The following is a 15,300-nucleotide window of genomic DNA, read 5'->3' as shown; positions in this document are numbered from 1 at the left end:
TTAGCTTAGCCATCCAGCGACCTTGGTGCACCTATTTTTTTATTTGCATCATGTGCTGTTTGGGGACTATTTTTTAAATCGGCCATCCTGTCTGACACTGCAGTGCCACTCCTAGATGGGCCAGGTGTTTGTGTCGGCCACTTGGGTCGCTTAGCTTAGCCATCCAGCGAACTTGGTGCACCTCTTTTTTTCTTTGCATCATGTGCTGTTTTGGGACTATTTTTTAAATCGCCCATCCTGTCTGACACTGCAGTGCCACTCCTAGATGGGCCAGGTGTTTGTGTCGGCCACTTGGGTCGCTTAGCTTAGCCATCCAGCGACCTTGTTGCACCTCTTTTTTTCTTTGCATCATGTGCTGTTTGGGGACTATTTTTTAAATTGGCCATCATGTCTGACACTGCAGTGCCACTCCTAGATGGGCCAGGTGTTTGTGTCGGCCACTTGGGTTGCTTAGCTTAGCCATCCAGCGACCTTGGTGCACCTCTTTTTTTCTTTGCATCATGTGCTGTTTGGGGACTATATTTTTAATTGGCCATCCTGTCTGACACTGCAGTGCCACTCCTAGATGGGCTAGGTGTTTGTGTCGGCCACTTGGGTCGCTTAGCTTAGTCATCCAGCGACCTCGGTGCAAATTTTAGGACTAAAAATAATATTGTGAGGTGTGAGGTGTTCAGAATAGACTGGTAATGAGTGAAAATTATGGTTATTGAGGTTAATAATACTATGGGAACAAAATGACTCCCAAATTCTATGATTTAAGCTGTTTTTGAGGGTTTTTTGTAAAAAAAAAAACGAATCCAAAACACACCCGAATCTGACAAAAAGTTTTCAGGGAGATTTTGCCAAAACGCGTCCGAATCCAAAACACGGCCGCGTAACCGAATCCAAAACCAAAACACAAAACACAAAATTTTTTCGGTGCATATCACTAGTTAGTACTTTATCACCGTGCAATTTATCACTCTCCAAGGCTTGATAAATCTGGGCTCTATTCTAACTGGAAAGCATGCAAGTGTTTTTTTTTCCTGTGAGCTGGTGATGAATATTAATGTTGTGTGGGTGCTGGTGTGGAGTAAATACTTTTATTTATTAAATGGCAATGCTATTACTTTAATGCTGGTGCATTATGCATAATTGTTAAACAGCGATGCTATACATTTTTTGTCAGAGTTGGTTGGGTAATTAAATGTGAATGCTAGTAACAGAATTTTAAGGTTGGTTGGGGGGGGGGTAAGGTGTCATTTTTTATAGAGATGTTCAGTTCTCCAGAAATTTGAATCCACCCTAATTTTGTGGATTCGAACCGAACAAACACCCGGTCCGTATCTGAGGAGATCTGAATTCAGATTTTACATTAAGAATATGGGGTTTGGATTGCAAAAATTATATGATTTTAGCTGTTTTTATTATTTCTTTTGAAAAAAAATAAATCCTGAACCAAAACCAAAACACATGAGGGTAGTTTTACCAAAACTGGAAAACAAAAGCAAAACACAGAGGGCGGTTTTGGCAAAACCAACACACGAGGATCGTGCACATCTCTAATTTTTACATGTGGTGCTAGTCATTTAATGTTTGGCTTAAGGAAGGCTTAGAGTGAACCATCATTGCTCATAACCAGATGATAAATAACATTTATTCCCAACAGGATCCCAACTTTTCCGTATATGGCCAATTAACATCTTACTTTAAGATACAATCATCAGCACCAACTGATTAAATCTACAGTACAAGGTAGGAAAGGGCAGCACAGGGTTGAAGGGCGGTCCAGCTCTTATAAAGCACAAAGCATGTTGTTAATGTAGGATGGTCATGTTTCCATCTATTCCCATTAAGATTGAGGGTGCCAGTCTTCTCTCTGGCCATGGCACTAAGGTATTAAGGCATGGTGCAGAACACACACACACACACACACACACACACACACACACACACACACACACACACACACACACACACACAAACACACACATACACACACACACACACACACACACACACACATATATATACATACATATACAAACACACACACACACACACACACACACACACACACACACACACACACACACACACACAGTATATATGTATATTATCCAGTAAAGCTTTCAATCTATAGCAAAGGCAAATTAAATGTCCTGTAAATTAAATAACTCAACGGAATTTGAATGGGTCATGGGGCAATCTCTCACAAATACTGGTTTCCTGGGAATGGACATTTAAAAAATAGGATGAATTAACAATATATTAACCTGGTTAACTTTGCTGTAGACAATATTGATTTTTCAGACTGAGCAAAGTTTATAGCAACTGGTCTTTACAAATGATAAGAGCTTTGCAAGCAACCAGTGTGCCCCAACTTGGAAGTGCTTACAGAGAGGAGCCCATAATTGGATGCAAATAAAATGACAATTTTATTATTTAATATATACATTTTTTATACTATATTTAGTAATTTGAGATTTAAAGTTTATGTTCTGTGTGAATGATTACATTTGATAAATATCTGTAACAGTATATATATAGAATTCTATGATAATCACACCAGTGTTCCGAGAGAAAAGTTTTGATCCAAATTGTTTTACCAAATAAGATAAAAGGTCTAGCTGACATATACAAATGTGTGGACTGTGAAAACGACATACTATCCTTAATCTTTGTCAGTTAGGATTGATTTCACAATTTACAAAAAGCCTACAGGAAGAAGTAAAATTAATGATTCCTCAAGAAATAAATCAGGTTCTCTTTAGGTATAGCTGGAGAAAAAAAAAAAGTGTGTAGCCAAACACTATTAAATGCTGTCTGGTTCTCACGTTTCCATCATATTACTGTGGATATTGTTGGAATGCTACTAAGATATATCATGTCATCTCATGCCTAGCAACAAAAGAAAATAAATAAAACTAAACATGCATAGAGTAACTCTGCTTTACCAGGGGCCTTACCAGAACTTTGTGGGCCAGGTAGCAACATTTTGAAGAGACCCTCCTAGAGAGACAGATCTCACCACTGCAATTGCTCATTTTATGTGCCATAAAAGAACCCTAGTAAATGTTATGCCCTGTGGTAGCACTTTCATTAATTTTGTGAACTATAGTGGTGCCCCATAGAAAGCCCTATTTCACATTATACCACACAGTGCTCCAAGTTCTTATTATGTCACATTGTAGTAACCCAAGTAAACAAGTTAACAATATATCTGGCACATAGTACTGCTGCGAGTACACATGCCACACAGTGCCCTCAGTTGACATTATGCCACACAGTGCTTAGTGGGTATTTCCAGGAACCTGGAAGACAACTTTATGAACTGGATGCAGTTGAGTAAAGCCCCAGAGGTGGACCCCCTAAGCCTCTGGGTCCCATAGCAATGGCACCTACTATAACTACGTCCATGGCTTTAGCCTAGTACAGTTAGACTAATTAAAGCTTATGTCTGGTTGGTTGCTATGGAATACAGAATGTGTACCATTTCATCACATAGTCATAAGATATCAACTATTAAAATATTATTATTATTATCATCATCATCATCATCATCATCATCATCATCATCATCGTTGTTCTCATTATTTTTATGATAAATATTTAAGAAGTTACATTAGCACACAGCCTACCATTAACAAAATTACATTAAATAAACAAACAAACAAACAAACAAACAAACAAACATTACCAAGAGAACTCTGTTGCTTCTATATTTTAAATTTGGTCTTCAGATTCTTAGGAGGAGATTTATCAAAGCTTGAAGAGAGATTACCAACTAATCAGCTCCTGGCTGACATTTTCCAAACACAGCCTATAAACTGACAATTAGAAGCTGATTGGTCATCACTTTTTCTTTTTACCATTTGTGACATGACTGACACACATAACACGCCCATGAGAGGGTCTTTTTGTGTGTTCCATTCTGGCCACCTCACTTGCACCTCTCAGGAATGCCCTTGGTTTTGTGCAGCCATTATTAATGCCAGCGACTCAATACACAACAGTGGTCTCTACGTACAGTGGGCCTAATTCCTGTTTGTACGTAATGCAGATGTTTTTTTACATTGGAGCCATTATCAGTAGATTGTGCAACTATTGCAATCGCATTACGCATGCACCAAGGTACCTTTACAATTGTACTCTCAGTGAGAGTGATTGACCAGAAGGGACCGTTTTGGGAAATGGCAGCTAAAACACATGTGTGTCATGTATGTACAAAAACATGGCACCAACATTAATACTGTCATGTCCAGTCTGCAAAGCCATATAGCCATAGGGATACCCTAGCAGTCGATGTTCTTTGTTATTGCGTATAGTCTGCGTATGTGTAATCTCTCAAATGCACAAACAGCTGTATTGCTTTCACAACTGGATCAGGCCCTGTAAATGTGTCTATGGGGACAAGTGACTTGTCTTAAACAGGTCAGAGGCATAGCTATCTCAACTGGGAGCTTTGGCATGTGAGTATTGGGCAGAACTCTGTTTCATTGGCTGAATGGACATAACTGTGTTAATTATAAACAAAATGGTATGTTGCAATTCACCATACTATCAGCACAACAAATGTGAATGGTGTCCAGGGAAGCAGTGCCTTATATTTTTCATGACGTTCTCATCAAAATTCATGAAACTTGAATAGATGCCACATCAATTAGAATACACACTTAGACAAAGCACTTAAATTCACTTTTCAGATTCAGCTTAGGTTTCATTTTTAGTCACCGTTTGTAAAAGAATATTGCCATATAGCGTTATCCAGGAGGCATTGCTCTAGCACAGCACCAATTTTCCTGTTACAAACTTCTTTATTTTTTATGATTCCACAGCTGTCAAGCTCAGAGCTTGGAATTCAATTCAGAACTAGTTAAAAACTGAGCCATACGAGTTGTGTAATATGCTGGTCCACCACTGGGACACTGCCGGCCTCTGGGTAAACAGAGAGGAGGTGCACAATCATCAGTTTGAAGAGTGCACTTTTTTTTATAGCAACTATGGGAAACTTTATGTTATAAAATATGAATGGAAAATGCATTGAATGATATTCATAGCAAACAGAACTTCTTAGGCTGTCAGTATATTCTATGTTCTCTCCACAGATGTCTCTTACACCTCTCCTCCTGTGAAATATGAAGGACTCATGTCCAGGAGCACCTGCAGAGTGTTCTATATCAAATGTTCTCTCCTGGGTCAATGGGGTTAAACTCAACTGGTTCAATAAATAACCCTACTAACAAAATACATAAAAATAATATAACAAAATCACAAATATTTTCAGTGCCTGATCACCCATTAGTATGACTAGACTGCAGCCTAGGGCATGAGGACTTGGGGAAGGAGTCATGTAGTTTTCTGCCATGGAATAAAATGAAGACCTAATTAGTTCCACGTTGGCAGCGGCCACAAAATGAAAGAAGTGTGTTAGCTATTTAGCTGTACTTCAGCAGTGCTGAGGGAAGTTCTTATAGTGATTACCAGATGGCTGTGGTGATGTGACTATGTAACTTACTGCTAAAACTTTTACGTTATGCCCTTTTTGCTTCAGTGCCATCTGTGTAGCCTAAAGAGCCATGTGTGATTAGAGAGTCCTCACATTCCCCAGAGGTCTACTTTACACTTCACTTTATATCATTAGATCAGTGGATGCCAAGATCTAACATGTCAGCTGAAAGAACTTTGAGGCAGATGTATTAACCTGGAGAAGGCATAAGGAAGTGACTGTCAATCCGGGCCACTATTAGATGAGAGAATGGTTTCCATGGGAAGCCCTCCCTGCCTTATCGTCAGCCCTGTCCAGCTTCTATGGGCTGCAGCCGATGTAGGCCATAGAAGCAGGTATTTTGCACATGTGCAGTGCCACTACCACTAGTGTGCATGCACCTGTCCCGGCTCCTGTCAGATCCATTGAGCAGGTGCTAGAGCAACTGCCACTGTTTGTCTGCATGTGTGAGAAAGGCATTGAATGGGAGCAGTATTTCGAAGGCATGCTGTTCCTTGTAGTGCTAATGGGAGATCCTGGGGGTGGCTCCCAAGTAAGTTAACTCTCTGTCTGGATGTGTTTTAGTATGAGTCTTTATCATGAGGCCTTACTGTAGACAAATCACATAGCCCTATGTGGGCAATGCTATTATGTAGTGTTAGGACTGTTGATATCGAGGAAGCTTTGGCGCAGCTCAGCAGCTAAACATGTCTTTGCAAACACGTGTGACCAATTCTCTGTAATTCTATTACCAGATAGGTTCAGGTATGGTTACAGGTAATTTTTTAGTGTGCTGGGGGGATACCAGGGGGAGGTGGGGAAGCAGCCCCCCTTCTGTCTGCTGTTTGTGTTTGACCCCTCCCCTTTTCTATCACCTGATATTATCTCCAGGAATGATGCAGCAACTGCCACTGTTTGCAGGTGCTAGGATCCGTCTGGTGGCTCGAGCTATAGATCTACTCCTCCCTCTCCTCCTCTTCGGACAAGGCAGCATGGGCAGAGGCAGCCCCCCTCCTCCAAACAGGTAGGAGCCACCGCTGCTTATACCTATAATCATTATCAGTATAAAGTATCAGCATGTTCTTCATCTATCATTGATAAATGGTAACTTGATTTAGACAGTCCTTTTATTTATGTGTTATATATCTTAGCAGTTAGTGGTTCTCAAACTATCTTGAATCATGAAGCACAAGAGTATCAAATTTATTTTTATGCTATCCCCAGGCCAAAAGTTTCTTATTCAGAAATTCGGAAAAATTATTACTGTCATTTACTGTAGGTACTGTACATAACTTTGCTTATCTGTGGTTCCATTTCTCATTTATTATATTTAGTGAAATTTCATTTTGTACTTCCTGATGTTATAAGTAAAAAAGATAAAAATAAAAACTATCAAGCATCATAACTCAGTTATTACTTAGCAACACCACCCACATGTGACCTGAAACTTTCTCAGGTCATACAATTCTCCACACTTCCTTATGGGTGCCACATAGAGGAGAACAGTTATATAAACCAAATGTGACCTGGTAATGTGGTGCATCAATGTCTTGTTAGCAAAGAAGTATCAAGGGCCTGAATAAACAAAACCTTGGCACTGTAACACAATAATTTCAAGTGAAAAAAATTAAACTGGCTGTGAAAAAGTAGAAGACATTCTAGACCTGTACGCACTGTGCGATATGCGATAAGGAAAGTTAGTGCATATTGCACCGTGTGTACACAGCTTACGATGCCAATGCGCGGTCCCGCGGGATTGGCAACGCAAGCAAAGATAGACTGTGCAGGCAGCCCAACATTGACTAAATCGGCGGGGCTGGGCTCCATCCCCATCAAATAGTCAATGTTGGGCTAAAGCCGCATCGCGCCGTGTGTACACGGCTTAAGTAAAGGTGGGTACACTCTAGCCGATATATCGCTGGTCCGTCGGCCAGTGTGTATGGGCAATATGTCTGTGAACTCTGTTGTTCACAGACATATCGCTTCGGCCCTGCAGCACAGCCTACGGCCAATATATATACCGATATATTGGAGCATCGCTGTGTGTGTTCGGGCGACCAGCTGGCCGTCCGTACACATGCTGCGGCAGCCGGTGGTGACTGACGGCTGAACAGGGTGGGCGTGTGTACACGTCCGCCAAGTTCATGACGTTAGTCCCCGATGGATCGGGCAGTGTGTATGCACAGCACACTGCCCGATCCGTCCATAGATATATCTGCAGATCAATTTATCTGCAGATATATCTATCAATGTGTACCCACCTTAAAGGCCCGTACACACTGGTCGATGTATCGGCCGTTCTCTTGAACGGCCGATACATCGCGGGACCGTCGGCCAGTGTGTACGGGCGATACATCTGTGAACTCCGTCGTTCACAGACGTATCGCGTCGGCCGCGCAGCACAGCCGACAGCCAATATATCTAACGATATATTGGCCCGTCGCTGTGTGTGTACGGGGCGGTCGTCCGACCGCCCGTACACATGCTGCGGCGGCCGGCGGTGATTGACAGGTGAACTGGGCGGCGCCCAGTTCATGACGTCAGTCCCCCAACGGATCGGGCTGTGTGTATGCACAGCACACTGCCCGATCCGTACATAGATATATCTGCAGATCAATTGATCTGCAGATATATCTAATAGTGTGTACCCACCTTAACTCTCTGTTTGTTTGTTTTTGTTTTTTAAACAATAGTGTTTTCTATGGGAATTACAGCTCTACTATAAATCATAGGATAATAACATGAATCTGTATATCTACTAAGATGTATTTAGAATATAAATAGGTTCCAGATCACAAATTGTTATTTGGTATTGATTTCATTATTACAATGAACCCAAATGAGAGGAATGATTAATAATGGACACATGATATTTGAAAGGTTGCATAAATTAAGGTTGTAAACTTTGTCAAACATGGAATAGATTGAAACCAAACAAAACATCTGCTTCCTTTTTCACTCTTTGATCAATGTTCTTTAATAATAGACCTAAACCATAAATAAATATCCTTATATGAGTCATTTACTCCACTGAGCAGCTGCTTATTCATTAGCCAAATGATGTTAATTTGAAATCATACCGTTAAATGAGCACCCTGCAACAGGCAAAATAACAATGTATAGATGTTTCCAGTAGGGAAAATATACCATTAACAGGTTGAAAGAGGTTATGTTCTATGCAATTAGATATAGATAAAATATCAAGGTTCCCCCATGTCCATTTCAGCTGTTTGGAAAAGCTTTGATGTCCCACAGTGATCAGAAAGAACAAGCAGTACTACATGACATGAGGCAATGCTATGATACATAATGACAATTTGAGTAATTGCATATTTTCATTATATTATTCATGATTGCTGGTTGTGTGTTTTCTTCAATAAAAGTTAAGAAATATAAACTAATAATTGGAAGCAAATATGTGGAAGTCATTAGCAGCATGCTAGAGTATGCCATTTATTCATGTTAATTAATTTGTAATACTAATGGTTAATTTCCAAAATTGTAATAATGTGTTCCATATTTATACAACCAGATTGGAACTAAGGGGGTTATTCAGAGTTGTTAGCAAACCATAAAAAAGTACACTAATAGGCAAAACTATGTTGCACTCCAGGTGGGGCAGATGTAACACGTGCAGAGAGATTTAGATTTAGGTGGGGTGTGTTTAAACTGAAATCTAAATTGCAGTGCAAAAATAAAGCAGACAGTAATTACCATGCACAGAAACAATACAACCCACCCAAATCTAAATCTCTCTGCACATGTTACATCTGCCCCACCTGCAATGCAAAATGGTTTTGCCCAATTGCTAACTTTTTTGGTTTGCTAACAACTTTAAATAACCCCTTGAGACCCATACTGATATTATAGTAAAGGGTAATCATGTAAAGGGCAAATATATCATTTCATTAATATACTGTACTTTAAAATCAGTTTTGACATGATTATAAGTGTTGTACAATGGACTATTTATAGCCTCTATATTGGTGAATATTATGTATGTAACATTGTTGGTGCACGGACTCAAAAAGGTGTGAAATATTAAGCACAATTCATACTCAAGATAGTACATGTCCAAACAATGTTATTAGTAACTAATAAAGTCGCATTAACTAAGTGAAAAGAATTAGACAAAAAAATATAAACCTCCCTAGTGCAAATAGCGCAAGAGCATACAACAATGCAAAACAACAGGAAGGGATAAAATGTATACGTCCCTGTTTTAAAACCTTGAAATCAGATTTTTCATTCTCAGATTCTCCGGATAGATGATGTTCAATGTAGATATCACAACGAAGAATATGAAAAATAAAGGATATAAAAACCAATGTGTAGTATTCCACATATAAAGATAAATGTGTTTCAATCCCAAATTATCCTCAGATCAACATAGATAAGTGGCTATTTAAATGAGGAGCGTACCACAAGACTCACAAAGGAGGGTGGTGTACAGGACACATCAAGGTATCTTTTAGAATCTATCAATTCTCATATGTAGCGTACCCGAACTCACACTTGGTAATGTGGAATGAATCCTATCAAGGTATCTTTTAGTTGGTCCTCCTTTTTCTCAAATTGGGATTGTTGGATGGATCTCACATTACCTCAATTTGATGTGGAAATAGAACAGAAAGAAGGAGACCAATGTGTAGTTTGTATGGTAACCACGTTTTGTTTAAACTTATAGCAAAAAGATAATATTACAAACACACCAAATGATCAGGTGAGATTCTTCAAAAAATGGCGTACCCCAACTTACACTTGGAAAGGTAAGATGAATCCCATAAAGGTATCTTTCAATAGATTTGTTCCCCCATAAATGGGAAATGGCATATAGTAAAGCAGAAGGTATTTATAAAGATATGATGATTACAAGCATGGAGCGTACCCCAACTCACACTGTGTGATGTAAAGTAAATCCCATAAAGGTATCTTTTTAATCAGCCTCTCCTCACAGTGTAAATGGAACCAGCATACGTGATGGAAAAGAAATAAAGAGGTGCCTTTACAAATATAGGGTGACTTTCATATAGAGCGTACCCCAACTCACGTATATAAGTGAGGAAATGTTCCCATAAAGGTATCTTTATGTCATAAGTCCCGAATTTCACGTCCACACCACGATTTTTCTTAAAACTGGTTTTTATTCGGCTACAAAAAGCTTTCCATCAACTCCGCCGCGGAGTGTACAGAAATACAAAAAAAATAAAAAATAAAAGATATATGTTTTAGCCCCAAAACGAGACTGATTTCCAATTTGGAACAAAAAAATTTCATCCAAGTTAAAAAATTCATCCAAGTTAAAACGATAAAATTACTCACACTCCCAGATGTGAAAAGAATTAGACTTTAGTGTGTTTTAAAGCTAGCCGGTGGTACATTTTATTCTGAATACTTTGTTCTATATCATCATATAGTTACAAATTGGGTTGGGTCTGTAGTTGGATTTTTTTCGTCCCCTTACACCTAAAGAGTCAGAATAAAGGTGGATAAAAGTAATTTGATTACAGCAAGGGCCTGTTCAGTTAAGATAATATTCCCTTTATTCATAAACAAACAGTTATTTCAACTTTTATAATCTGTTTTGACATTTCTGTTTTATATACAGTAGCTCACTTTGCGAGTAAGGTACTTGTCCTATTATGTGTCACAGAACTCACATTCATGTCAACCAGAAGTATTACTCCAAATTAGAGTTGTGCGCTGAACCCTGTGTTTTGGTTTTGAAACTGAATTCATCTTCATGCTTTGGTTTTGCAAAACCACATATGCGTGCTTTTTATATTATTCCCCAATATAAGCTAAAGGCTGGCTGGCTAACCTAAGTGACAGAGCAGCGGCACAAACACACGGCAATTAATTTAAGAATATAGCACATCTATGGACATCCATGAAGGACTTTTAGCAATTCCTAGATTCTCCAGGAATTGATCTGGGGGTTGAGCTTTTAGCCATGCAGCTCCGACTCTAGTTTGAATGGAAGTCGCTTCTCCACACAGTACAAGAGGCCTTTACTGTAGAAGCCTTCAAAAACAGGCTCTAGACTTTCTTGTTTACTCAAGCATTTTCTTATTGTCTCTTTAGTAGCTCCATGCTCTCTGTATTTTATGAAAAGCTTTTCTGTACTTCATTGTTTCTGTATTGTATTATGATCATTCTGTCTGTTAAACACCTTGAGTTCTATTGTAGAAAGAGTGCTATATAAATAAAAATTATTATTATTTTAAAATCACAATCTGTTTGCAGCCACTGACAAAAGGTCAGATTAGTACACTGTAAATAGCAAAGAATTCCAGAGAAGGGTTGAACTGATTCATAATTTGATTAATTTCATTGATTAATTTAGAAAATAAAAAAATCACAAGAATCTGTTTTGCAGCCATTATGACAAAAGGCCATCCATAAAACATGAGTACTATATTAATAGCCAAGGATTCCTGAGAAGGGTTGAATTTTTTTTTATTAGTTTGATTAGTTTAGAATATAAAAGAATCTTTTTGAAACCACTAAGAGAATATGCCATCCTTAAAACAAGAGTACAATGTTAATAACCAAGGATTCCTGACAAGGGCTGACATTTATTGATTCGTTTGAGTAATATAGATTGCAAACAAAATCAGAAGAATCTGTTTTGCAGCCATTAAGAGAAAATGGCATCTATAAAACAAGAGTACAATATTAAGAGCCAATGATTCTTGGGTTGAAATAACTGATTAATTTATTGAGTAATTGATTATTTTAGGGGAAAAAAAATCACAATCACAAATATCACACTAACAAATATTAAGAGACTGGCCTGCTGGCCATACTACCCCCCCCCCCCCCACATTGTACATATATGAGGTGCACCAGAGAGCCTGTGTATAAGAGATAATTCTATGTTTTTTCTCCTAAGTCTAGTCCACAAGTGTTGCAAGATGGAATTGTCTACTGGTGGCTGACTTACACAAACAACATAATTATCATCAACATCCTCATTAGCATCAGATAGTACATGAATATTCTCGTCCTGTTGCACTTCCACACTAGCATCCTCAATTTCTATTATGTCACCATCTTTACTTGCACCGCTCATCTCCAAAGGGTGCAGAAATGGTAGAAGGAGACATCTCTACATGTACAATATCAGAAATGTCATACTCATACATAGCTAACGTGGACTCCTCCGGGATTTGTGAACACACAATTTGTTCTTCAGCCTTAGTGTTCCTTTTTTGGGGCACTGATTTGTCTGCTTTAAAGGTGAAACATCCATCTCTTTTCTTTAACATTGTGAAATATTTAGATTTCAGGTGCCCTTTTTTAAACTTTATGTCCCCTTGACCAACTTTAGTAGATGTTGAAGTACTATCATGACTGGCAGCAGCCACAGCACTAATACTTGGTTGCTGCATCTGCTCTTCTATCAACTGATCCATATCAACTCACAGTGCTACAGTGAACTTCATTTGCAGTACGGATGGTGTAATGGTTAGCATTACTGCCTCACAGCGCTGAGGTCATGGGTTCAATTCCCACCATGGCCCCAACTATGAGGAGTTTGTATATTCTCCCTGTACCTGTGTGAGTTTCTTCCAGGTTCTCTGGTTTCCTCCCACAATCAAAAAATATATTGGTAGGTTAATTGGTTCCCAACTAAAATTAACCCTAGTGTGTAAATGTGTGCTTGTGCATGTGGTAGGGATAATAGATTGTAAGCTCCACTATGGCAGGGATGGATGTGAATGGCCAAATATTTTCTGTAAAGTGTGGAAGAATATTTGTGCACTATATAAATAACTGGTAATTAATAATAATAATAATAATAAATATGTACAGTACAGTGCCTGAACACATGTTTTATTTTTTATTTTTAAGACTGCATTAAGTAATGGTGGCATTTACTAAATATAATTTTTTAAGCACAGTGTCTGAACTACAACACGTTTTCATTATTTTTTTATAATGATGATTTTCCTAACACTAACACAGTCACCACGCTGCAGCCCACAGCCCTTTTCTGAATACACTGGGGTAAATTTACTAAGCTCCCGATTTTGACCGAGATGGCGTTTTTTCATCAAAGTGTCATCTCGGTAATTTACTAAGCACTAATCACGGCAGTGATGAGGGCATTCGTAATTTTTTCCAAGTTCAGGTAAAAAATTACGAATGAATACACCATCGGTCAAAACGCGGCTGTTTAAGTATGAATCTCGGTCATTTACTAAGAAGTGCAAAGCAAAAAAATACAAAACACTGCCGTGAAAAATTACAACTCGTAAAAAAGTGCTAAAAAAAAACAGACCTGCTTTTTTTTTCCGTGATTTGATAGGCATGCAGGGATCCATGAGATCCGTGCATGTATATCAGTTGGAAGGGGTGTGAAAGTGCTTTTTTTTACAAAAAAAATTGCGTGGGGTCCCCCCTCCTAAGCATAACCAGCCTCGGGCTCTTTGAGCCGATCCTGGTTGCAGAAATATGGGAAAAAAAATGACAGGGGTTCCCCCATATTTAAGCAACCAGCATCGGGCTCTGCACCTGGTCCTGGTCCCAAAAATACGGGGGACAAAAAGAGTAGGGGTCCCCCGTATTTTTAAAACCAGCACCGGGCTCCACTAGCTGGACAGATAATGCCACAGCCGGGGGTCACTTTTATATAGTGCCCTGCGGCCGTGGCATCAAAAATCCAACTAGTCACCCCTGGCCGGGGTACCCTGGGGGAGTGGGGACCCCTTCAATCAAGGGGCCCCCCCCCCAGCCACCCAAGGGCCAGGGGTGAAGCCCGAGGCTGTCCCCCCCCATCCAATGGGCTGCGGATGGGGAGGCTGATAGCCTTTGTTGTAAAAGAAAAGATATTGTTTTTAGTAGCAGTACTACAAGGCCCAGCAAGCCTCCCCCGCATGCTGGTACTTGGAGAACCACAAGTACCAGCATGCGACGGAAAAACGGGCCCGCTGGTACCTGTAGTACTACTACTAAAAAAATACCCAAAAAAAGACAAGACACACACACCGTGAAAGTATAATTTTATTACATACATACACACATACATACATACTTACCTTAAGTTCCCACGCAGGTCGGTCCTCTTCTCCAGTAGAATCCAAGGGGTACCTGTTGAAGAAATTATACTCACGAGATCCAGGGGTCCAGGCTCCTCGGCAAATCCAGGGTTAATCCACGTACTTGAAAAAAAAAATAAAACGGTGTCCCGACCACGAACTGAAAGGGGACCCATGTTTGCACATGGGTCACCTTTCCACGAATGCCAGAAACCCACTTTGACTTCTGTCTAAGTGGGTTTCTGCAGCCAATCAGGGAGCGCCACGTTGTAGCACTCTCCTGATCAGCTGTGTGCTCCTGTCCTCACTGACAGGCAGCACACGGCAGTGTTACAATGTAGCGCCTATGCGCTACATTGTAACCAATGATGGGAAATTTCAGCTCAGCGGTGACGTCACTTTAGGTCAACCGCAGGGCAGAAAGTTCCCATCATTGGTTACAATGTAGCGCATAGGCGCTACATTGTAACACTGCCGTGTGCTGCCTGTCAGTGAGGACAGGACCACACAGCTGATCAGGAGAGTGCTACAACGTGGCGCTCCCTGATTGGCTGAAGAAACCCACTTAGACAGAAGTCAGAGTGGCTTTCTGGCATTCGTGGAAAGGTGACCCATGTGCAAACATGGGTCCCCTTTCAGTTCGTGGCTCGGGACACCGTTTTTTTTTTTTTTGTCAAGTACGTGGATTACCCCTGGATTTCCCGAGGAGCCTGGACCCCTGGATCTCGTGAGTATAATTTCTTCAACAGGTACCCCTTGGATTCTACTGGAGAAGAGGACCGACCTGCG

General features: G+C 39.9%; 1 protein-coding gene and 1 long non-coding RNA gene across 5 annotated transcripts in view; one reads left to right on the top strand and one right to left on the bottom strand.

The window, feature by feature from the left end:
- Nucleotides 1–15,300, bottom strand: part of DLGAP1 (DLG associated protein 1) — a 1,173,524-nt gene that overhangs the window by 626,309 nt on the left and 531,915 nt on the right. The window lies entirely within an intron of this gene.
- LOC134929265 (uncharacterized) overlaps nt 6,371–15,300 on the top strand; it is a 42,526-nt gene continuing 33,596 nt past the window's right edge. The window contains exon 1 of the long non-coding RNA XR_010178430.1: nt 6,371–6,491. This is a non-coding gene — a long non-coding RNA (uncharacterized LOC134929265). The remainder of the gene's footprint in view (nt 6,492–15,300) is intronic.

The sequence above is a fragment of the Pseudophryne corroboree genome, chromosome 5 (assembly GCF_028390025.1).
Source record: "Pseudophryne corroboree isolate aPseCor3 chromosome 5, aPseCor3.hap2, whole genome shotgun sequence".
Lineage (NCBI taxonomy): Eukaryota > Metazoa > Chordata > Amphibia > Anura > Myobatrachidae > Pseudophryne > Pseudophryne corroboree.
This window is presented reverse-complemented; position numbering and strand designations above follow the sequence as displayed.